Source organism: Zeugodacus cucurbitae, chromosome 2, assembly GCF_028554725.1.
Source record: "Zeugodacus cucurbitae isolate PBARC_wt_2022May chromosome 2, idZeuCucr1.2, whole genome shotgun sequence".
NCBI lineage: Eukaryota > Metazoa > Arthropoda > Insecta > Diptera > Tephritidae > Zeugodacus > Zeugodacus cucurbitae.
In genome coordinates this window covers 79,996,450-80,020,517 of record NC_071667.1, presented here as the reverse complement: position 1 = coordinate 80,020,517, position 24,068 = coordinate 79,996,450, and the positions used below count along the sequence as shown (strand labels likewise).

Genomic DNA, 24,068 nt, shown 5'->3' with positions numbered 1-24,068 from the left:
ACTCACTTTGTGCCAATTCGTTTATTACTATACAAATGCAACAGCTAATAGTTATTATTAAATATGAAAATTTTCAAATAGTAAAATATCGTCTTCACTTGCAGCAGCGTTAACGCTGAAAACACTTTCGTAACTGAGTCGTCACTTGCTCGCGCTCTACGAACGTACCTTCGCAAACCTGCCGCGATCCTATCTAACTACCTGTTCACCTTACCTACCGAGCGGAATGTGTGCAACACATGCGCACTGTAACTGTAACCTTGAGTGTAATGCGCGCATGCGTGCGTGTGTGTGTTCATTAAGACATTAAGGGAAAATCTCAAAAACACATTTGTTTGTGTTTGTTTAGTTACCTGCTTGTCTCGCAAGAAATTTCCCAAAACGTCTACGCTCTTTTGGTAATTTTTTCCACATAACTTCGTGTCCTTATGTGTACAAGCGAACGGACGAATGGACGTGATTCCTGAAGGGTACAGGTCTTTAGTTGAATATAATTGTGTGTGAAAAGTAACAAAGTGCTTAGCCGTTTTTGGGAAGTGCATAAGAATGCGCTGCCTGTTGACTTAGGTGCGAAGTGGTGGAAGGGAAAATAAACAACAACAACAAATAAATGAGAATTTTTCATATTTATTTTGTTGCTACAAAAATAATAAATGCGCGCCGGTGTGACTATTAGCGTTGAGTGCCAAGGCGATTTTTCTTATAGATATATAAACATATACATATGTAAATATGTATGTATATATATATAAACATTGCGTTTTCTATATATCCGCTCAAATACAGTTGTACAATTTCCTGATTTATGCATTATTTATTCAACGCAAATTGACATATCTCCGCAATAAACCAACAGCGTCGGCTTTTTAAAATAACAAATTACAACTGTGTACATACTTTATAGATAACTGTATACACATACATATGTATATAAGTACAAATTTCATATCTTTCAAAAACAATCGAAATCATTGTGATCATAAATCACCGCTGAAGCACGTGCTTTGCTCAACTGCTTTGTTTCTCACACGCATCTTCTCGCGTTAGAACTCAGTGTGCGATCTCTGCTAAGGAGAAGGTCGTGATCATGTGTAGAAGAAAGCGAAAATCAGCCGTGTAACAAGATGTCAGCATGACGTCCGTTTCACTACCGTCTAAATTCACTTGTCGTGCACTAAGTCACATACTAATTGAAAGTAAGGCTACGCACGTAGTAATTTGGGAAGGATCGATATTGGAGTCGAAGAAAATATTTGGAAATGAAAAATGATTGTACCAAAAGTATTTTTTACGGAAGATTGGCAGATTTGGGTGAATAAATTTGGGAGTACCGTTTCTAATACCGTTTATGTTCAATATCAAGGGTCTCAAAAAAAGATTTGTACAAGCTTCTCAAACACTCTCTTAATTATTTTGAGGTTATGAGTATGTTTTTGTGGTTTTAAATCGGTTTAGTAATAAAGCTTCTAAGGTGATCATGATTTATATGCTTTGCTTGAAGGCGAATCTAATTTCGTGTCGGGTAAAACGATCCATAATTCGACGTTATTTTTAAATATTTATGCTAAAATTTTATTAGTGTAGTTATAAGTTTCAGAGCTCTTTACATAGGTTAACAAACGAAATCAAGCGTCGAAATGCTTTGAATGAATATTTTGGATGAATAGTTGGATAATTGCTTTTATATTCGCTATAAGACCAACCGATCTTATATATTAATGTCAAAGGTTATAGGTTTTAGATATCTGCTCAGAGGTTCCCAAACAAAGTCATGCGTCGAAGTGCTTGAATAAATATTTTACAGTTTTTATGGGGTATAATTGGATAATCACTTTTATATTCGATATAAGACCAAGCGGTCATCGAAAGTAAGAATGCCGTTATATGTTCAGTGGTACTAAATTTTATACTCTTTTGGTGATTTCGAACAAAGAGGGAGTCGTAATGTCCAAGAGCAGCTACTTTTTCCAAATATTTTCAGGAAGTTTGCATTTCGAAAGCGGAGATATCAGTAAACTTTAAGTTTTTTTTTAATTAAAAAAAAATCAAAACTAACAACAACAGAAATTGAAAGTGGCATTAAACATGAAAAAATCTCCGAATTCCACACGAATCACTCCGAAAATAGTAAAATCAAAATTCGTGATTTTCATTGGCATAAAATTCCCGCTTCCAAAAATTTCACGAAATCTATTTATTCGACACAGTTTGACCCAACATTTCCGCTTTTCAAATTTTACTCCCCCAAATTGGTGCAATTCTAAAGCATGCAATCACCGCTGCACCTATTTCAACGCCCACAACGCGCTATTATACGAAAATGCCAACAAAAAGAAAATACAACAAACATACTTCCATAAGCATGTTGACTCGCAACAACATTTTATGGCATGTGCGTGCGTGTGTGTGCTGGTTATTGGCGCAGTGGGACTTCCGTCCAACCGCAGCACATCAATGCAAATAATTGCATGGCATTTAGTTAGCAGCTGCAAAGCGCAGAGGCCGCCTTTGCTGGCTTTATTAAGCGGCGCATAGCTTTTTCGTGTGCAATTTTTAAAATTCAAATAAAATTAGCGCCAAACCAACGACTGTTCGGTGGTTGTGGGGAGGGAGGTAGAGGTTGAGAGCGACCAGCACTCAAACTGACTGACATCGTCATCGTACGGCCTTTGACATCCACTATGCTCATCACCAGCATTAGCTGTCTGCCTGTTTTGTGGGTCATGTGCAACGCGGCCAACGTGTGCTACATGTGCTACCACACCATAGGTTGCAGCGCGACGGCGTGTGCTGTTGAACTAATGATTGAGCTGGCGCTCTTTCTATGGTTTGTGTGCGTGTGCAAGTGTGCGTGTGTTTCATATGCATGTACAGTGTCCTTTATTACTATGGTGACCGCCATTATGCTTCATTGGCAGCTGATTGTCAAGCGTTCGCTTCCATTTGGTATATATCTACATGCGCTCCACTGCGTTTGCTTGTATTTATAAATATATGGCAGCAAGTGTGTAAGCTTCCGCTTGTGTAACCTGCTTGCTGCTATTTACTATGAAATGCATACATGCATGTTGCACCCGAAATTGTTTGGCTGCCATCTGTTTATAGTTGCGAAATAACAGCGTATGTGCATCGGCTAACGGTACGTAGTACGCACACAAAGTGCATTTAACCGCATTTACCGCTGACTGCTGTTGCCTGTTTTTGCTACTAATGACTTCCGCTTCAATGGCGTGCGAGCCACCATCACCACCAGCGCAAACACATATAGCTATACCCATACTGAGCTACGAAAATGGCGGCAAGCAGCGTCAGCGGTCGGTCGCTCGGTCGTCTGACAGTGCGCGCTGCTGCTGCATTTATGCATCAGTGAGGTCGTCGTCGTCGTCCTCGTCGTGCGTGTTTATGGAATCCTACGCCCGTGGGGTGTTTGTATTGTAGAGGGATTTCAATTAGAGCCTTAACGCTTCGATAATTTGTTACACCGCAGGAATACGCATGTAAATACACGCAAGCACACGCTCATGCTCACGCACGGACATTATTGCATATGTAGAAGTATACAAATATGCATCTGTGTCATAATATGCAAAGACAATAAATAAGCGCTCGAAGGCTGTTGCCATAGCAAATCGAAAGTGCATTTAATCACATTGAGGTGGCTATTTTGAGTTTGCTTTGTAAAATGTTAACAAATTTATAGGAAATATGTGGATTTCACTGAAATTGTCTTTTTGTTGGAGAAGGGATAAAATATGTTTTTAGGTGTTTGTATTAGGTATGGGCACCGAAAAATAATATAAATATGATCAAATTAATAATAAAAAAATTAAAATTGAAATAAAATATTTTTAAATCAATTTAAAAGAAAAGATGAAAAAAATTTAAATTGAAAAAAATATTTTTTAATGAGAATTAAATAAAAAATTTAATTAAATATATGTTTTTTTTTTCGCTTTGGCCAGCAATTAAAAGAAAATAGCTCAGTTTCGTGCTTTAAATTATGAATTTGTTTAGAATAAAGAAGAATAAACGTATTTTCTCTGTATTGCTTTAAAATATTTCTTCGCAAGGTAATGGTTTTTTGAAAGCTACATGCCATAGAACTCAATGGAGAAACCATATAATTTGAATATATGAAAAATTAAAAAAAATTTATACAACAAGTCGATGATGCAACATTTTCTCAAAAACAAAAAAAAATGTATATTTAAACAGCAAAATTCAATAATGCCATGCTAAATCACTTCTTTTAACCAGTGTTATTTCGCCACTTCTTTTAATTGTTTTGCTTATTAGAAAATAAATGTAGTTTTATTTTATATTTTTTATTTGAGTCCGATTAAATTTGTTTCAATATTTATATAATTTTGAAATTAAAAAAAAATATTTTCCAAAAATTTTTATTAAATTTTCGAATATTTTAATTTAATTTTCTATAAAAATTGTTATTACTAAAATTAACAAAAAAAATATTTTCGATATATTTTTATTACGTTTTCGATTTTTTTATTTAATTTTCGATTTGTTAAATTTTATTTTTGATTTTTTTATAATTTTCTATAAAAACTTTATTACAAAAATTTCAAAATACAAAATATTTTCGATATTCTTTATTTAATTTTCAAATTTCTTTTTAATTTTCTATAACAATTTTTATTACTTTTTTTCTTTTTAAGTAATGTAAATATAATGTTCAAAAAAAAAGTTGATAAGGTCATGTTTCCAAAAGTCAAAAAAAAAAAAAAATATATATAAAAAAAATTTTAGATTTCTTTTAGTAAAAATATAAAAATAATATTCTTTAAATGTTAATAAGGACATGAAAAATATATTTCATATTACTCAAAATCCATTTTGGGGGTTTCAAAAATTAAAGTATTAAAAAAAAATTATTAATTTTGAAGAAATGTTTTATATGTACACTTGTTTTTATTTTACTTATTTTATTATTTTGTTTTTATTATTTTTGTAGGTTTTTTTTAATTTTAGTAATTTTTAATTTTTTTTTTGTTTTTTTTTTTAAGGACCAAAAATGGTCTATGTTGTAGCCTGCCAGAGTAACCTAACCTAACCTAATTTTATATTTTTTCAAATTTTTTTATTTGGGTTATTTTTATAAATTTTATAATTTTTTTAATTTTTTGTTATCTTTGTATATTTTTTTATTATAATTTTACTGGTTTTTTATAACTGTTTTTTAATATTAATTTCTAATATAATGTTTATAAATTTTATAATTTTTTTTTTAATTTTTTTATAACTTTTTATTATTTTTATTTTTTTTTTGGGATTTTTGATTTTTTTATGTTTTTAAATAATTTTGTGTTTTTATAATTTTTGTGATTTTTAATGATCTTTGTGATTAATTTTTAATTTTTTTTATATTTTATTATTATTGTAATTTTTATTATTATTTTATAATTTCGAAATCAAGTCCGCCACTTAAAAACGCCAGTTGCTCCATTAAACTACATACTTGGGGAAAAAAGAGGGCACCTTGGCGTATAAGTAACGTCAATTTGATTGCTGGTTGTACGCTATTTAAAAAGCAATTTCAGGTGGACAAAGACAAATTGCAGATTAATTCACTAGATTGTGTGTGACCAAGAATATGAGCACTTAAACACGCTTTCACCGCTTTTGGACTATGCAAGCACACATATGAACCAACTTGGACGGCTAACATTTTTATGTGTGCATGTATGTATATGTGAGATTTGCAACTAAAAAAGCACACATAAAACCAAGAAAAAACTAAGCAAATATTCTTGTGTGTGACTGTCTTGTCGTTAATGACACGTTTGTTGTGTTTTTTTGCGCTCGCAATTGCATGCTAAAGGGTCAGTCATTGTTGTGGTTTTAACTTTCACAAAACAGCAACAACAACAAACGTTAGAAATATTTTCGCATAGCACAGACAGCAGTTGCTTTCATTTAAAAATGTGCCTTTGCAAATTTTTTATTTTCAGTTTCATTTTGTTATTGTTGTTGTTGTTGTCGTGTGTATTTTACTGCAGTGCTCAACTGGCACAATAAGAAAAGAAAGTCATTAAAGTCATGTTGTTGACACAAGAAAAATGACAAGTTGACATGTGTAAGACAAGTGTGCTGCATTATTGTTGTTGTTGGTGTTGTACAATGCAATTATTTGTATATAACAGTAAGTGTATGTAGATATGTAGGTATGCGGTTGTGCTAACTGCCAGCACAATTTAAAGTTTTTGCTGTCTCTGCTGCCGTTAGTTTTTTTGCAACATTTTGCTTTTGATGTCATTTGCCATGTTGTTAATGTTGTCATTAAACGTAAACATGCATGTCGTCTTGTAAATGCGCTTAGCTTTCGATTGGGCGTAAAGCGAAAAAGAGTAGTGAGTCACATAAAAAAATTGTGATGTGCTGCAACTGGGCGGTTGAACTGTCTGCAGTACTTAGAGCATAAGCGTTAACGAGAGAATGACAGAAGTTGGAATTTTTTTTTTTGGGAAATTTGGTGTGAAAATTATTTTTTTAGCTCTCATATTGTATAATTGAATTATATTCAAAAGTAAAATAATTCAAAATAATATGCATTAGCCATTGTTTAAGTGACAACTTCGTGGGTTTTATGTGAGAAGCCGGTTACACATTGTCACAATGTGACTCATAAATTTCAAGTAAAGTTATGATTTTAAGTGAAAATAATTTATATTTTTAAGTCTAATTATATATTATCGTATTTATTATTATTTTTTAATTTAATTATTATTATTTTTTTATTGTGGATACAATTTTTTTAATAAAAGATTTTGTAAAAATATTTATTAAATTTTTTTAAATTTATAAAATACTGAATAATTGATTAATTCAATGAAAAAAATATTTTAAAATATTTTGTATCTACATTTTTAAGTCTAATTAAATTTTTTAATATTATTTTTGTTTATTTTTTTCAATAATGAATTATTAATTTAGAAAAAAAGTGTCATAATTTTTTTGATGAAATATTTTTTTTAAAGTGTTTAATTTTTTAGATAATTTTTTTAATTACAATAGTAATTTATTTATTATAATTTTTAAGTCTGATTATAAACTTTATTTTTTTATTATTACTTTTAAAATTGTTTTATATTAATTTATTGTTTTTTTTTTTATAAATTTAATTACTAAGTAAATTAAAATATTAATTAAAATTAACAAATAAGTTTGTTCATAAAAAATCTGCAAAATTTTTTTCGTCATTTTGTTTTTACTAATAAACATTTTTTTTTGATTGTATATAATATTTTTTAGATATCTTCTTGAGATACATTTTTTTAGATTTTTCTTTCTAAGTAATAAAGTTTTTTTAAATTAAAAAAAAATGTTTTAGATACTTTTTTAGATAAATATTTTTGGATATTTTTTTTCTTTAATTAATAAACACTTATTTTTTAATTTCTTTGATTTTTGTATAATACAAAGTTTTTTAGACAAATTTTTTTAAAATTATTTTTAATAATAATTTTTTTTGTAAAATCCATAATTAACGTTTATTTTCAGACTTATTGCATACTTTCTTAAAAAAATGTCTATGCCAATATTAAATTTCATATACACCCTTCACCAATAGCACTTATACAACCTTCATAAAGCCTGCGATTCGCTGCACTTTTGCGCTTAAATTCATACACTGACCACATACATACAAACATATAAGAGTATGCATAAATACAACAATAAGCTCGACAGCACAAATACAGTTAGCCGGCAGCGCACGACAATTGACGCATTCACATCCAACTTAACGCTTCAACAGGTCATTGAAATTTCGTGCGCACAGCACACTGCTTTATTGTTATGCATTACCGTTATGAGTGTTATCATTATATTAACGGCAATATTATCTCCGATATTAACGCTGACATTTCGACATTTCGTGCTACGCTTGAAACGCTCGGTTTTCAAGTGACCCTTTGTAATGGTGCAAATGCTTGAGCCAGCTGCAACTGACAGCTGTTGTTGTTGTTGCCTGAACGTTGAGGCAAAACAATCATAAATTATAATTGAATCTTTTATAAATATAATTAACAGCAAAACGCTCAGTAGGCCAACACACACACACATACGCACGTATACACACGCATGCATACTGATTATGGCGCAAAATGACCGCAATTTGCATACAAGTGCATTAATAGCAACAACAACAACAACTGCTTGATGTTTATGATTATAGCCACACACATAAATTAGCATACATGCATAACTGCTTATGCAAGTAGCTGTAAATTTGTGTATTTGTCGGTATGCGTGTTTGGCAGCACATTTGATGTCCTTTGATCGTCATATGTGACAGCGCTAACCATTCAGCAGGAAAATTTTGCATTGCTTCTGCTTTGTTTGTCCATAACAAATAAACTTAATTAATTATTAATGCATAATTTTGTGAAATATTTTAATAACAAGCGCAACGAAATACATGTTTTTGAACAAAAAAATATTGGAGAAAAAAATCCAGCATTAAAACATGCGTGAATTTAAGCAGAAAATTTAAAAGTTGACAGCTATTAATTGGCGCAATAATTACACACGCAATTTAAATAATTTGCATAATTAAGTTGATAACATGTAGTTGATTTTGCAAAATAAAAAAAAAAAACAAAAAAAGTCAGCAGCAAGATTTTTCGTAGTGACAACAACAAATTCGCAGAAAAAAACAATAATAATCGATTTAATAAAAAAATGCGCTTAATTTGAGTGCGCCGATTGCTGTTAATTTGGCTGATAAAAGCAGGCGTTTTTTAATTGGAGTTGTTGTTGTGCATGTTGACAGCACACAAGTGCATGTAGTTTCGTATATACAAAAAGTACGCGCTCAATAAGCAAACAGTTTTTTGTTTTCTATAAAAAAAGTTTTTTTTTTCGAATTAATATTCCAATTTGACAATAAAATTATAAAATACATAAAAAAAAAATGGAAATTAGTAGACATTATCACTATTGTAAATTAATTGTTTAATTATATGTATCGTTATGCGCCGACATTTGTTTTATTGATAAAAACCTTAATTGACAAAAAATATAAAATACAAAATATCGTTTGTACCTATAATTGATAATTAAATAAAAAAATAATATACTTTTTTTTTTTAATATTAAAATTCAATTCTAAAATATTTCCTATATTTTCAATAACATTATAAAAATAAAAAAGATGTTTGAAAAAAATGAATATTATTAATTTCGAAACTAAAATTCGAAAATATTAAATTAAAAAAAATTTTTGAAATTAAAATTTTCAAAAATATTCTTGCTTGCAAATAATTTATAATTTAATTGGCAATTAAATAAAAAAAATAATAATATCTCTTTTGAATGCGAAAATTCAATAAGAAATTTTTAATAATATATTTTTTTACTTCGTCAAGGTACATTAGAAAACACGAAAAAAAAAGTTTGAAAAATAAAAAATAAAAACAAAATTTGTTCCCAAAAAAATTTCGAGAATATTAAAAAAAAATTGGAAAATAAAATTTTATAAAAATAAAATAACATATCAAAAATATTTCTTTTTCACAATTAAATAAATTTTTTACTTCATCAAGGTACATTAGAAAACACGAAAAAACCAGAAAAAGAGTTTTGATAGAAAAAATTGTTCAAAAAAAATTTGAAAATATTAAACAAAAAAATGGAAAATAAAATTTTCAAAAATATTTTTTTTGCAATGATGTATGTCTATGTATTGAAAATTAAATAAAAATATTATTTTTTGATAATACTTACAATCAAAATTTTGAAACATTTTTTACTTCTACAAAATACATAAATAAGGCAAAAATTAAAATGAAATATTAAAAATAATATGTTTGCTAAAGTATAAAACATGACGGACAAAAGTTTACAAAAAAATTGGAAAAAATTTCCAAAAAAAATTTTGGGAAAAAAAATTTTGGAAAATTTTTCGAATACAAAATTTTTAAATTAAAACCTTTTTGTCACATTTCCTAATAATAAATACAGTGGCAAAAAATATTTTTAATAAAAACTTCAATTGAAATAATTTTGTAAAAAAGCGACAGGTTCTAAATGGCCAAAAATCTTCAAATATTTGTTTGTTTTGATATGGAATATATTTTTTACAAATATATTGCGTATTTTACTAAGTCAAATAAAGTAAAACGTCACAAGAAAACATAATTCGCATATACAGCATGCAAAGGCCTCCAAAAAAGAACAATTGGGTCAACGCTAGAGGCTAATAATGCTATTTGACTCTTCTCTTTTCACTTTTCACAGATTTCAGTGACAACCCAAATTTTGTAATCTTAAAATTAGGTTGTCCCACTTTGAACGGTTAAATGCGCTTATCTGGCTACACTTTTTGTTGTTTTGTTTTTGTGAAATTCTATTTTCTTTTCTTCATTTTTATTTGCTTTTTGATTACACTTTCGCCGCTTTGTTTTTGGTAATAATGCAATTAAAACGGCAAGGAGCTCATGAATAAACATACAACCAAGCAAGCAACAGTCGGTACACACTCATAAGCACACCTATATACTGTGTGTATATGTGTTTGTAATTGTATACGAAAGTATGTACATTATTGGCACTGGTGAAAATTTGAATATGCAACCGCAAAACTTTTCCATTTTTTCTCACCCCCAAAAAGAAAACACAAAATTTCCATCGAAAAAGTCGACGACGAAACAGCATTAACGCGCGAAAGCGTTGCGCGAAAAATTTATAATTCAAAAGTAAAAGTTTTTGCTGCGCTGCCGGTTGCCAGGGCATCCTGTTGAGCGCCTGGGTGGGGGGTGGGTAACCAAAAAAGTGTCAAACGAAAAAATTGCACGCCGACACTTTAGATGTATGTACATCGATATTGGTCTGTGTGTGTGTCGATTGTGTCGAAGGACAAGCGCTGATATTTTGACTCTGCTGTACTTTTTTTCGGGATATTCGAACACATGCTGGTTTTTGTAATGGGAAATAGCTAAAGCATAAATGGCTGTTGAAAAAAAAAAAATGATAGATTTAAGCAACGCTGGTCGACTGGTGGCACTTTTGCTGGATGCACTTGATTTTAGTTTGATTATAAAATTCGACTTTGACACACACATACACAGATGAAAAATGGGCCAAACTTTAATTTAAGCGACACTGTGTGCCTGTGCTTGTGCCTTTTGCGGTTTTTGGCCTAATTGTATTTCATTTTAAAAGCCATTCAGCCGGAACTCGCCTTCAACCGAGAATATTGAATTAAAATCAGACGTTTTTTCGGCGTCTAATTTCCATTCTTTTTGCATTTTTATAATTTTTGGGTTTTCTTTTTTCCGTTTAATGACGGCTTTCTTATGCATTTGTTTTTGATTTATTTCGCTTTCGGCGAAAAAGGTTCAGATTTCTTGCGTAAAACTTTTTTTACTTCAAATTAGGTTGCCATGATTTTGCCTTTCTGGCGTGAGGTTAAAAGAGTTGAACGCTCCTGCGACAGGCTTAGGTCTATTGAACTTTATGCTGTGGCAAACAGACCTCGACTTCAAGGGGTTGTAAGGCTAAGGCAGCTAAAATAAACACATTTTTAGGTTACAAAAGCCTGCAATTGTGGGTATAAAATAACAAATTGTATTCATCATTCGTTTCGCAGCAACAAAGCACAAAGCCTAATTTAATTTCGTGTAACAAGACGGCTTTTTTATTATGGGCATCAATTTGTGCTAATAACCCCTTTTATTACGTTATTAGAAAAGATATTAATAAAGCCATGATATTTCAAATTTATTTCGAGAAGCTTTTAGTGTGAAGGCAATTGCTTTGGGTTTTTAGTATTTAAATTAGTTGAAATTTTGAGTTGTAAATTCTTTTTTAAACGGAAGGGAAGTTAATTTAATACAATGATGGTCTAAGTGAAAAATATGAAAACGCAACACAACTTAACGTAACGTAACTTAATTAACACAACTTGACGTAGCATAATTTAACATAAAGTTTAATATAGTATAAATTGAAAAAAAAAAGATAAGTTAACGTAACGTTACTTAACATAACTTAACTTAACGTAACTTAACTTCACGTAAAATAATATAGATACAATTTAATATGGTCTTAACGTAACATAATTAAACATAAATTTTAATATAGTATAAATTGAAAAAAAAAAAAAATGATAATCTAACGTAACGTAACTTAACATAACATAACTTAACTTCACCTAACATAACCTAGATAAAATGTAATATAGTATAAATATAAATGAAATAGGTTAATTTAAAGTACCTTAACATAATGTAACGTAACGTAATGTAACGTAATGTAAATTAACGTAACGTAACAACGTAACATAATTTAACATTAAATTTAATATAGTATCCATTTAAATGAAATAGGATAATTTAAATTACCGTGACATAACGTAACGTAACATAACATTACTTAACTCAACGTAACATAAATTAAATAAAACAACAACAACAACGAAACAAAAATAAAATAAAATTTTTGACAAAAAAAATTTAAATATTCGATATCGATACGATTTCTCTGCTTTAGCCTAATTTAATACCATTTATTTACCTTTTTCGTACACATTTCATCTATATATTCAATTATTATATTATTTTGAGTATAATTAATTTGTCAACCATCACAAAATCAATTGAAGCCTTTATTGGCTTTTCCATTGAAATTCATTAATTCGCTTGCAGCACCGCGCTCTAGCATTTTCTAATTGCCAACTAAATTTGTGTTTTTGACAAATAAACTTTTTTCCGCATTTCAGTTAAATAAATAATTATATTTATATAGCAAATAAGCAAATAAGTGGACAAGCTTCATTGAAGTTAAAATTATTTGCCAAAAACCCGAGACAAATGTAAATATGCCAATAATATTTCAATTTGCAAGCGTTCAGGCAGCAGTCGATGCTTTCGCGCCACAAAATGAAAAGCAATTATGCCGTCACATTTAGTCAGTAAATATATTTAATTATGGTCAGCAGAGTGTTTTGGGCAAATTGCTATATTTGCCACACAGTCACTAGCTATGCGTGTGTGCATGGCTGCGGGTGCTTTGCGTCGCCAATAAATGCTAATTAGTGCAGAAGCGCAACGCTTTGAAAATTATTAAAAATTCATTTACGTGCAATTATTGACAACAAATGGACTGGAGGGACAGGTGTTGTGTGTGTTTGAGTGGAGAGTGCTTTAGTTGGTCTAATTTGTGCATATAAAATATGTTGTTGTTTTTGGTATGTTTTGAAATAAGCATACATGTGAGTTTATACATATATTAATGCCTTTGTGTGTGTGTGAATGAAATATTAGTTTGCTTGTGTGCTTGTGTATATATAGATTTATATACATTTGCATACAACTATATTCCCATCAGCCAATTTGAGGTTACTCATACGCCCTGTACACCCTTTGAATACTTAATAGAATGTCAGCGGAATTGAACGCGTGGCAGACAGCCGCATTAAATTGTCATTAAATTTGCAACAATGCGCTGAAACTTTTGCTTCGGCTTCTATAAGTGCTGGTGCTGTTGTTGCCGCTGCTGCCTCTCTTTCTTCAGCCGCTGACAACTTCGCGGAGGCTTCTAATTAAAACTGTAATTTTAAGTGGTGCCGCATTAAAAATGCCACAGCACAAAAACGTGTCGAGTGTGTAGCGTTCTGAGGCAAGCGCTGAAGCGTCGAAATGTCGTCGTAGCGCCGTCGCGACCTACGCGTCCATCCATAATTAATGTGTTGGCGAAAATCACGTACATGCATGCATACTTAAGAGCGGAGTGTTCCACTACACATATGTACATGCGTCTGTGTGTATGTGTGGAGTGCTGAAGTGCCGCCACTTGGCCGCAGGACAACTGCTGCACTCATTGACAGCTGCCCGCGCCGCCGCTGCTGTTGAAGAAAGACAATGGGTTCTGGGCCTGAAGGCCAAACGGCTGGCAAACAATGCTCGGAAATTTACTTTTGCGAAATGCAAGTGAGTTCAAGTGTGCCTGAGTGTGTGTGCTGCATGCGACAACTGTCACTTAGCAACAGACAAACGGCGCTTATGTACAAGCGGCGGCGGTGGAGCCAATTGACAAGGTTGCTTAGTAGCGTTTAAGCCATTAAATTCGTGTAAAATACGAGCGCTGCAACAATTTTTGCATTTACAACTTTTTACCGTTGTACGCTGCAGTTGTTTATTTTCTTTATTTGCTGTTGTTGTATGGTAGTTTGTTGCTAGCTCTGCTTTTGTGGCACGTGCTTAGCATGTTGTACACAGTGCTTGTTGCTAGCTTTTGGGCGCACACTTGCTTTGTTTTTCTATTTTCACATTTTTGCTAATTTTTGCTTGATTTGCATTTTACAGTTGCATGCCGCTTGCAAGCGTGTTTTTGCTGCTTGTTGTCCGCATACACCTACAACAACTGCCATGCGGCACTCAACTCAGCTACTCAGCTCAACTTTGATTTTTTGCTCGTAAGCTACCTGCTTGCTGTATTTTTACCGTTAGAATGCAATTTTTCTTTTTCTTTAACTTTCTTTACCGTTACACTTCTAAAGTGGCAGCCAGAGTTTTTGACCTGCTTACACGCCTCAAGGCGTTGCAACTGCCTCTGCTTAAGCATGAGAAAAAAAAAATCACAAAGCGGCAACAACAACGACAACAAGCGAAAAGTTGTATGAAAAGCTAAGAAAATATTGCCGTTAGTTATTTGCCGAGAATTTGCAGCCCTTTTGTGTCTAATTAGAAGCAGAAGCGGCGGCAGCAGCAGCACAGTGCAACTTGGGCAAAGACACATTGTTGCAACGCTGGTGGCAAACAGCAAGCAGTGTGGACCTCTTGCACTCAACTCAGCTCAACTCAAGTGGTGTGTGTGCACGGAACAAGCGAATGATAAATGGCATTTTTAAGCGTAAGCAAAAAAGTCAAAGAAGTAGAGGAAGCACACTTGAGTAGTGTATGGCGTAGGAGTAGGTAAAGGGTGTCTCTCTTTCATGTGCTAAATAGAAAAACGCCTTAGCGCTGGGCGCATATTTGAAGAGGGTCGGATAGTTAAAATTCAAATTTATGCTAATGCGGGTAATTATGCAAAGAGCAGCAGCAGCAGCAGTCGGCGCAGCGGCAAAAATGGCGACGACTACAATTGCCATGTCAAGTGGATAGCAAGCGAGCGAGCTGAGCGAGGGAGTGAAGCAAATATGAGCGTAGCAGAAAAAAATCATATTCAAATAAAACTCCGAAACAAAGCAAAAATATGCTTTTGTAGTCGTGCGTCCCGGAAAAAGGATGCGCTACAGCATGTAATGAGCACTGCTGGCTCTGTCGACCCTGCGAAAGCTCAAAATTCAAAAGTGGTTAAAACAAAAAGTTGTAGTTTACTCGGTAGACGAAGAAAGCAACTCTCCCCTCCCCAACTCAACACACAATTAAATATTCGTCGCTTGTGTTAATTTATGTATAATTTTTGGCTTTGCACAAAAGCACTCGCGTAAGAAAGAAAGGCAATTATTTTCAAATAATCATTTTTTAATGTCACTCATGCCTCATGCGCAAAGCGGAAAAGTTGGAAATGTTTTGCAGAAAAAATAAAACGCGATTATAGCGGTATGTAGCGTGGGGTTAGCGGTGTTTGCTGCAGTAGTGATTGAGTGAGGGCGACAATGAAATTGATGCGCAATAAATGTGATAAAATAAAATAAATATATGAAGGAATGTGTGTGTAAAACTGTATTGCGATATGAATATATTATGGTTTAGGGTTTAAAAATGCGCAATTAAAATTTTGTTGATAAAATATTTATTATTTTTTCATAATAACAGAAAAAACGGCTTGAGTAGATTTTGAAAAATCTTTGATGATGTAATTTGAGAAGTGGTAAAAGGGTGGTAAGAGTTCAATACCACTCTTTATGCAATATAATAGGGAAATTTCAATATTTTCGATTTATTTTTTTGTTACTAAGGTCAGTTAAAGTCTTTTTTATCATTTAAAACTCTCAGTAATGGCCTATGTTGCATCTCAACTCAGCTTTGGCTGGTAAAATCACATTTACTGACTGCATTTTGATTATTGGGTTATCCTATAGTCCATAAATTCTAATTTTGAGTAATTAATTGAGCTGAATTTGAAAAAATTTATGTTTATTACTTCGAAATTTATTTTTATTTCTTCGACAAATGTAATAAAAACTGACTAAAAATTATTAAAAAATTATGCGGAATATTTTTTAACTCTTCATTGATTTACTTTTAATTTGCAAAATGTCCTATTTATAGTGTATTATAATAAAATATTGTTTTTATTTAATTTTGAATTTTTTTATTTTTAATTTTAGTTTTTATTTTTTCTTTCTCTTCTTCTTTCTTTTCTTTTTATTTATATATTTTTTATATATTTGAAATTATTTCGGTTCAAAATAAATATTTTTTTAATTTTTTATAATTTGGTATATTTTTAAGTACCTTTTACCTCAATAGTTTTTTTTAATATATATGTTTTTTTAATTTTTTTATTTTTTTTACCAAAAAAATTTTTTATTTTTCTTTTTAACAAAAAAATTTTTTAATTTTTTTACAAATGTGTCAATTCATTTAATTACATATATAATTGAATTTTTTTTTATCTTTATATTTTTTATATATAAAATTATTTCGGTTCAAAAAAGTAATTTTGGTTTATTTTACTATTTTTTTTAAGTCTTTGTTTAATTTTTTATAATTTGTTTGAATATATTTTTATTAGAATTTATTATAATTTTTAGTACTATTTTTTATTTTGTTGTTTTTGGTATTTTTTGAGTTATTTTAAACAAAAATGTTCTCAAATGCAAAAAAAAATATTAAAAAAAATCAGTAAAATTAAAATAATTGCAATAAAAATTTTGCAATAACAGAAAAGAAAAAAAAATAACAGCACATAACCGCATATGAAAGTTGGCTCAACATTTAAATGCCAAGTAACTTTCAGTTAAGTGCATCACTTATACGCCATGTTGCGCCGTTTAAGCTGCGTGTATATCAAAAAGTTTCCGAAAAGTTGGTTGAAGCCATAAATTAATTTTTAGTGTGCGGCGGTGTAGCGGTGCAACAAATATATGTATGTGCAGCGTTTTCGCAACTGTCTAAAGTAGCGTAATAAATGAAGTTTATGAATAAATTTCCAAGTGCAGCGAAGCGAAAGCGTTGCAGGAGTATTTTAACGCCACACAAGTTGCATATAACTGCAGGTTGAGTGTGTGAAATATAGTTGAATAGGTTATTTAAAGGTTGTGTAGCTTTTCTATTTGCACATATCAATAATGAAAAATTGATAATAGACACATACATGCATGGCATACCTTCGCAAAAGGCAAAAGTCATCACATTTGTATTTGGCGCCTGCTTGTCAGCTTTGTTTTCTGAATGCCGCAAATGCGCCCATTCAAATTCATGTGTTCACAGGCTTTTAAATTTTTTTACTTTGGCTTTTTTATTAAAGCGCGTCAACGACACCTGTAAAGCGTCACACCAACGGTAATTGCACCGAGAAAACAAGAAAAAAGCCAGCAAACAGCAACCCTGCAATCAAAAGGCAACCAGGTGACAAGCAAATATGAATACCAAACGACAATGGCGCTGCAGCAATGGCAATGCATGGTGCCTGCTGCAATATGTTGCCCGCAATAGGATGCCAGTAGCTCTCCTTACCACTCGCCTGGCAGCTGCTGGCGTTCATACGCTAATAATGCGAACTCCTTTGAAATGCTTTTTCAGGTTACGCTCGTTGCGCGTTGCAGCATAATGTCATTTCCATTTCAACCTTTTTTCGCTTACACTTGTTGTTGTCATTATTCTTTACAATTTTGCGGTGCAATTATGGTTGCGGAAGGTGCTGTTGTTGTATGCTGCTGGAGCTGTTGCATTGCATTTTTGTGGGATTGCATTCGTGTGTATAAATGGGAATTCAATGAGTATGTAAGCAGTGATTATGTTTGCTCAATCCTTTCTTTAGATATTTTCAAAAAAATATTAATATTACTCATACGCCATGGTGGCCTTTATAGTTACTAAAATGCCCATAATACTACTAAACACAATATAATTTTTTCAACAAATTTATATTTTTTTCACAATAGAAGTTAGTACTTTTCACAGCCAGCATTCATGCAAAACTTTCCAAAAATTTATGAAAAAAAATATTCCGGAAGTAAAAAAAATACCAAAAAAGTACCCTCCAAACAGACAACCGCATAAAAGTGCGAAACATTGAAAGCCATTTAAAAGTTTTTCCGTTATCACAACAACAACAACAAAGAACATTTCGTGCATAAATGTTGTATGCCACACTTTTGTATAATACATATACTTGTGGCAACAAAGCTTTTGCTGGGAGTTCATGTTGAACCGCAGTTGAAGTTGACGTCGCGTCGTCAGCAGTGTGATAAATATTTGATAAGGTTTAAGATTGTTTGCATACAAAAATCGCATGCATATATATTAACTCATGCATATATATACTCGTACATATATTTTTGTGGCAATAATTTTGAGCGCCAACAGCAAAAGTTGATGAACATTTTCGAGAGCAGCAAAAATAATCGAAAGAGTGGAAGCAAGTAGAAGAAGGCAGTGGAAGAAAATATGAAGAAGAGCGGAGGTTGCAAGCCTCAAATGTGCAGATAAAGTTTGCTTGTTGCTAGTAAGCGGTGTGTGCTGACACTGTCAATTGGCATATTCGGCAGCTCAGCTGAAGTCAAGGCGAAAAGTTGCTCCGATGCTGCGCACACTGCCTTTGAATATTAATCCACTATTCATATTCATTTTCATTTTGTTAATTATTTAAAGTTTTTTTGTTTTGTTTTTCTTTTTTTGTTGCTGCAAGTCTTTGTCTTGGCTTAATTGCTGGTGCAGTCGCTTCTTCTTCGTTTTATGCGAGTGCGAGAAAAGTGCAACAGCCACTTAATAAACAAACTGTTTTGCTGGCAGCGCAACAACACAAAAGTGCTGCGTTGACAATTAAATTTGCGCTGTTGTGTAAGAAATCATGAAAGAAGCGAATTCACAAATTTTCACAAAATTCAATTAAAACTTGCATGACAGTTGGCCCAATATTGTTGTTTGTGTTGCTTGCTCTGCTCTGCTCTGTTTGGTTGTCAACGCTTGTTTGTGCTGTTGGCAGGTCGGTTGCTGTTTTTGGTAATCGTTGTTGTTATTGAGCGGTATCTATGTTTGTTTTAAACGAAAATCTGTAGCAAGATAGAGGCACGTTTGAGTGTTGTTGTTGTGGTGGTGCTTTGGTGATTGTCAGTGGCGTACATAATATTTTTTAACTAAGAAATATTTAAACCCACAAAACGTGAACAAAAGACTACTCAAAAGCATCATATTATAGTTATTTTTTATTAAAATCAGCCTAAATATAGGCAACGATTTTGCAAATAGAAGAAATATTAAATGTTGCCTACTTTTGGGCGTTTAAATGTTTACTTTTGTAATGAAGATATGCTGCAAAACGATTTTTTCACTAAAATATACTCTACAACAAGTTTTTAGAAACTTGTAAACTAGTTGCTAATTAGTTACCAAGTAATTAGTCACGCAACTAGTTACTTTTAATATAGTCTCTAGCAACCATATCGATCGTCTATAGCTTTTAAAGCATTCGAACTCACATTTTATAACTCAGAAACCCTACCATCGCCTAACGCCACTGTGCTACTCCCTTGTCTGCCATCTTTCTCCACCAACGGACATTGGCGTTTTGCTAACTTTCCTACAATTCTGCTACTTCAGCTGTTTTAATTGTTTTCCCAGCGTTATTTGCTTATGCAATTGTCTTCCAAATGTCGACTGCAGCAAGCTAACGCAGCGAAAACGATAACAACAATGGCAACAAATGTGTGCAAGTGAAGCAAGTTGGCAGTTGAACGAACGATTTTGAATTTTCTCAAACAAATTTTCATTGTATTCGGTAGGCTGGGCAAGCAATCGAGTGCTGGTGTTTGTATGTACTTGTGTGTATGCGTTTGGTGTCACCAATGGTATATGCTATCTGAGGGCTTTGACTCTGCACTGTCGTTACTTTCCAACACTTTTTCGAGCGCCTTCAATGCCAGGCACCACCGCTCTCTACTCTTTCATTGTCGTTATATCTGCCATTTTTAGCTCGTCAGCCGCTGCCGCTGCTGCTGCTACTTGTTGTGTAATTTCATTTAGGCGAACGATTGCAAATTGAAATTTATGATTTAATTCAATTATGAAAATTTTGTCAGCAACGGCTTCGATGTAGATGAGTGAGCGAGACAGCAATAGCTAGTGAAATGCTGTGAAAATGGCAGATGTCCATGCGTTTAAAGTCTAGGCCATCCGGCGAGCGCCTAAAATAGTCGCTTGGGAGGCAAAAGTTCTTAACACAAAATTAGTGCTGACTTGAAGTAAGTGTGCGTGTGTGTTGTGTGGGCTTGTCTGGTAATTTGTTTTTGTTCTAGGCATTTGTGCTGTGATATTGCTGCAACCGATGAAAGTTTAAAACAGTTTTGCAATACTTTGCCGTTCAATTTTTAAACGAATTTAATTATAACAACAAAATTCAAGAATTTATTGACTTTTACAGTTAATGCTTTACTGCTTGCCATGTTGCAGGTGCTAGTAATTGTGGGCTTTATGGGCAGAAAATTTGGACATAAATTGGAAAATATTATAATTTTTCGTGGTATTTATTTATTTTAAATTAATTTGCCTTTTAATTAAAAAAAAAAATTAAAAAAGTGGGCCTCATTTATTAATTTTCTTTCAATTGAAATTTATGTTGTTTTTTATTATTTTAAAAAATATAAAAATATATTTAAAAATTATTTTAATTTTTTTTTAATTTTTTAGTTTTTTTTTCAAAATATTTTTTTATATTTAAAATTTTCAAAATTTTTTTAGATTTTTTTTATTTAAAAAATTTAATTATAATTATTTTTTGATTCCAAAAATTTAAATTATTTGTTACGCATTTTTTGATATTTTCAAATTTAATTTAAATTTTTAAAATGTTCTGTAGATTTGTAAACTATTTTTTAATTTTTTTTTCTCAATTTCAAAAGATTATTATATATTGCATATTTTCTAAAATTTTTTAAATCGTTTATAATTTTTTTTTTAATTTTGTATATCAAAAATATTTTTTTAATTTTTTTATTGTTTTTTTTTATTTTTTTTTATTTTTTTTTTTTATTTTTTTTTTTCTCTACCCGACCCGAAGTAATACTGTAATACCATAACCCGAAGACACAATTCCATAAAAAAAAAACCCTAACATTATCCAGTTCAGCTCGCTGTAGCTGTGGCAAGTCAATGTCTGTGACTGCCATTTCTTGGCTTAACCATAATGGATGCTCATTTCATATACCCCACACGCACGCGTGTCTACCACATGTAATGTAATGCATTTTGTATGCTGCAACGCGAATATGCCGCAAGGATGGCTGATGTAAAAGCCGTTATGCTTTTATTTTCTAATAAAAACAACAACAACAAACAACAAAAAATAAGCAGCAATATGAATAGCACAATATGAGCAATACCGATGTGCTGCAATGCCATTTCTTGGCTGAAAATTCAACATGCCACACACGCTTGCAACATTGTGCACAACAACATGCAACCCTTTATGCATGCCACATGCAACATAAGGCAGCTTGCTACAACTGCAGTGGGGGCATTCATACGCCATTTCGACACAAACACACACATGCCATCGTGTTGCAAGCAGCTTTGCGCATTTCGCTCGTTGCAACACAATGAGAAAATATCTGCCAATGCAGCAGGCAAGTGCGAGGTGTTCGGCCAATGTGTGGCACGCTGCTTATGCGCTCGCATTATCCCGTTTTCCTCGTTGTGCTGCGATGACAATGAAAATGAAAATGCAACACCAACGCCAACAAACGCAACTTGAGCAGGATACTATATGCAACGCCCTGCATGTAGGTGTGCGTGTGTGTATCTGTGTTGCAACGTCTAGCTGGTGTTGTAAACTTTTATGGCATTGCAAGTGAGCGGCGCTCGCGCTAGGGTTGCCACTCTTGTACATACATAATCCATACATTTTTATTTACGTAAGTAATTTAAGTTTGTGTTAAGTAGCCATAACGGCAATTCTACAATGTTTGGTCATAATTTAATTAAGCAACTTGTTTACGTGAAATTTTATGAGGCCAACCGGTGGTGAGTTGTTGTGGTTGCCACCTCAATGGCAGCGCAGTGTGTGTTTTGTGTTGTTGTTGTGGCCACAACGCTTAATTGTTATTTTATGACACAGTCACAGTAGTTGCCACATAAAAGTAGCAAGCCATTTGTGCTTGAGTGTTTAATTTGAAGTTATTAAAAAGTGCATTTAAAGCAGTTAAGCGAAGTAGTTGCTTTCAACTTAACTTACACTTACATGTTGCAAAAATAATTTTCATAACTCAACGAAATCGATTAAATGCGGTTTTATTGGTTGTGGTTGTTGAAAGTTGTGGGCATAAAGTTGTGTTTACTGCCGAAAGGGGAGCATTCATTTTCATTTGAGTGGGGAATGGGTTCAGTTTTGCATACATACATAAGAGAAGCAGTGCTCATTGGCAAATCGTGGACAACATTAATTTAGTTTTTTATTAACCAATTGTGCTCTAAAAAATAAACTTACCAACTTAGTTGAGTATGGATATCCAAAACAGTTCGTACATACCTTTTGTTAAACTGAAAGTAGAGAAGAGAAAACTTTGTATTATTATTTGTTTAGATTTATGGTATAATATTAAAGTAGCTCTAAAAATACTAAGATTTCAACAAAAAATAAATTGTTTATTTATTAATTTTTTTATTTTAATATTTAAGTTTAAAAATTTTTTTTATGTTTTAATTTTTTATATTTATTTTTTAGTTTTTCTTCTTGTTTGTTATTTATATTTTATTAGGTTTTTTTATTTCTTTGTTTTTTATTTTTTATTTTTTAATTTTTTATATATTTTCTTTTAATTTTTTATATATCTTTTTTAATGTTTATTTCTTTTTAATTTATTTTATTTTTATATAAAGATTTTTTTTTAATTTTAGAGTTTTATGATTTTTTTCGATTTTTTATCCTTTTTTTAATTTTTATATTTTAATTTTATTTTTTATAATTTGTTTTTAGTTTTTTTTTTGTTTTTTTTTTATTAATGTTTTTTAAATAGTTAAGTTAAAAAAAAAATTATGATTAAATTTTTTATAATTTATTTTAATTTTTATATATTAATTTTATTTTTTATAATTTATTTTTAGTTTTTCTTTTTTTTTTATTTATTAATGTTTTTTAAATAGTTAAGTTTAAAAAAAAATTATGATTAAATTTTTTATAATTTATTTTTTCTTCTAGTTTTTTATTTATATATTATTAGGTTTTTTTTTATTTATTTGATATTTTTTTAATTTTTATTTCATTTTAATTTATTTTATTTTTGTATAAAGATTTTTTAAAATTAGAGTTTTAAAATTTGTTTTATCATTTTTTTTAAAACAATTTTTATATTTTAATTTTATTTTTTATAAATTATTTTTTATTGTTTTTCTTTTTATTTTCTGTTATTTTTTATGTATTTTTTAATTTTAATTGTTTGTTAATTTATTTAAATTTTTTGTTTAAAGGTTTTTTTCAATTTTATAGTTTTAAGATTTTTTTATACTTGTTTATTAATATTTAATTAAAAAAAAATCATAACCAATTTTATTATTTCTCCAACAGCGTCATTAATGAGTAGGATTTTTGTCAAAAATGCTAGCCGCAGTTTTATATGCAATTTTGAAATTGTGAACTTAAATTTTTTTTTTCAAAGACTTAAAAAAAAAAAATGGTGGTAACACCTTAAATTAATATTTTTCTTTTAATATTTTAAAAAATATTTTTCTGCCTTCAATAATGCTGTTCTAGTACGAAAGCGTGCCTATGCGATTATTTTGAAAGCATTTATTATCTTCCCATATATGAAACTAGTATCCAGACTAGTTACTTTGGGTTCAGTTTCCATATGAAAGTTGAATTAATTTCATTGAAGCATTATTTGAAGTAATTAAACTACTACTATGACTAATCGAAGTTGAATTGAATTGCAGAACTGTAAACAT

The 24,068-nt window shown here is 31.1% G+C and overlaps 2 protein-coding genes across 6 annotated transcripts in view; one reads left to right on the top strand and one right to left on the bottom strand.

Annotated features, from left to right (window-relative positions):
• The window catches only part of Tl_13 (protein toll), a 28,874-nt gene extending 6,214 nt beyond the window's left edge, over positions 1-22,660 (bottom strand). Inside the window, exon 1 of one of the 2 annotated variants that reach the window (XM_054229806.1) lies at positions 22,654-22,660. The gene's annotated coding sequence lies outside the window, so the exon portion shown is untranslated. Of the gene's footprint in view, positions 1-6; positions 158-22,653 lie in introns of those variants that run through there. The other variant, XM_054229799.1, reaches the window with a different exon arrangement.
• The window catches only part of LOC105220698 (cation-independent mannose-6-phosphate receptor), a 114,314-nt gene that overhangs the window by 78,930 nt on the left and 11,316 nt on the right, over positions 1-24,068 (top strand). The window lies entirely within an intron of this gene.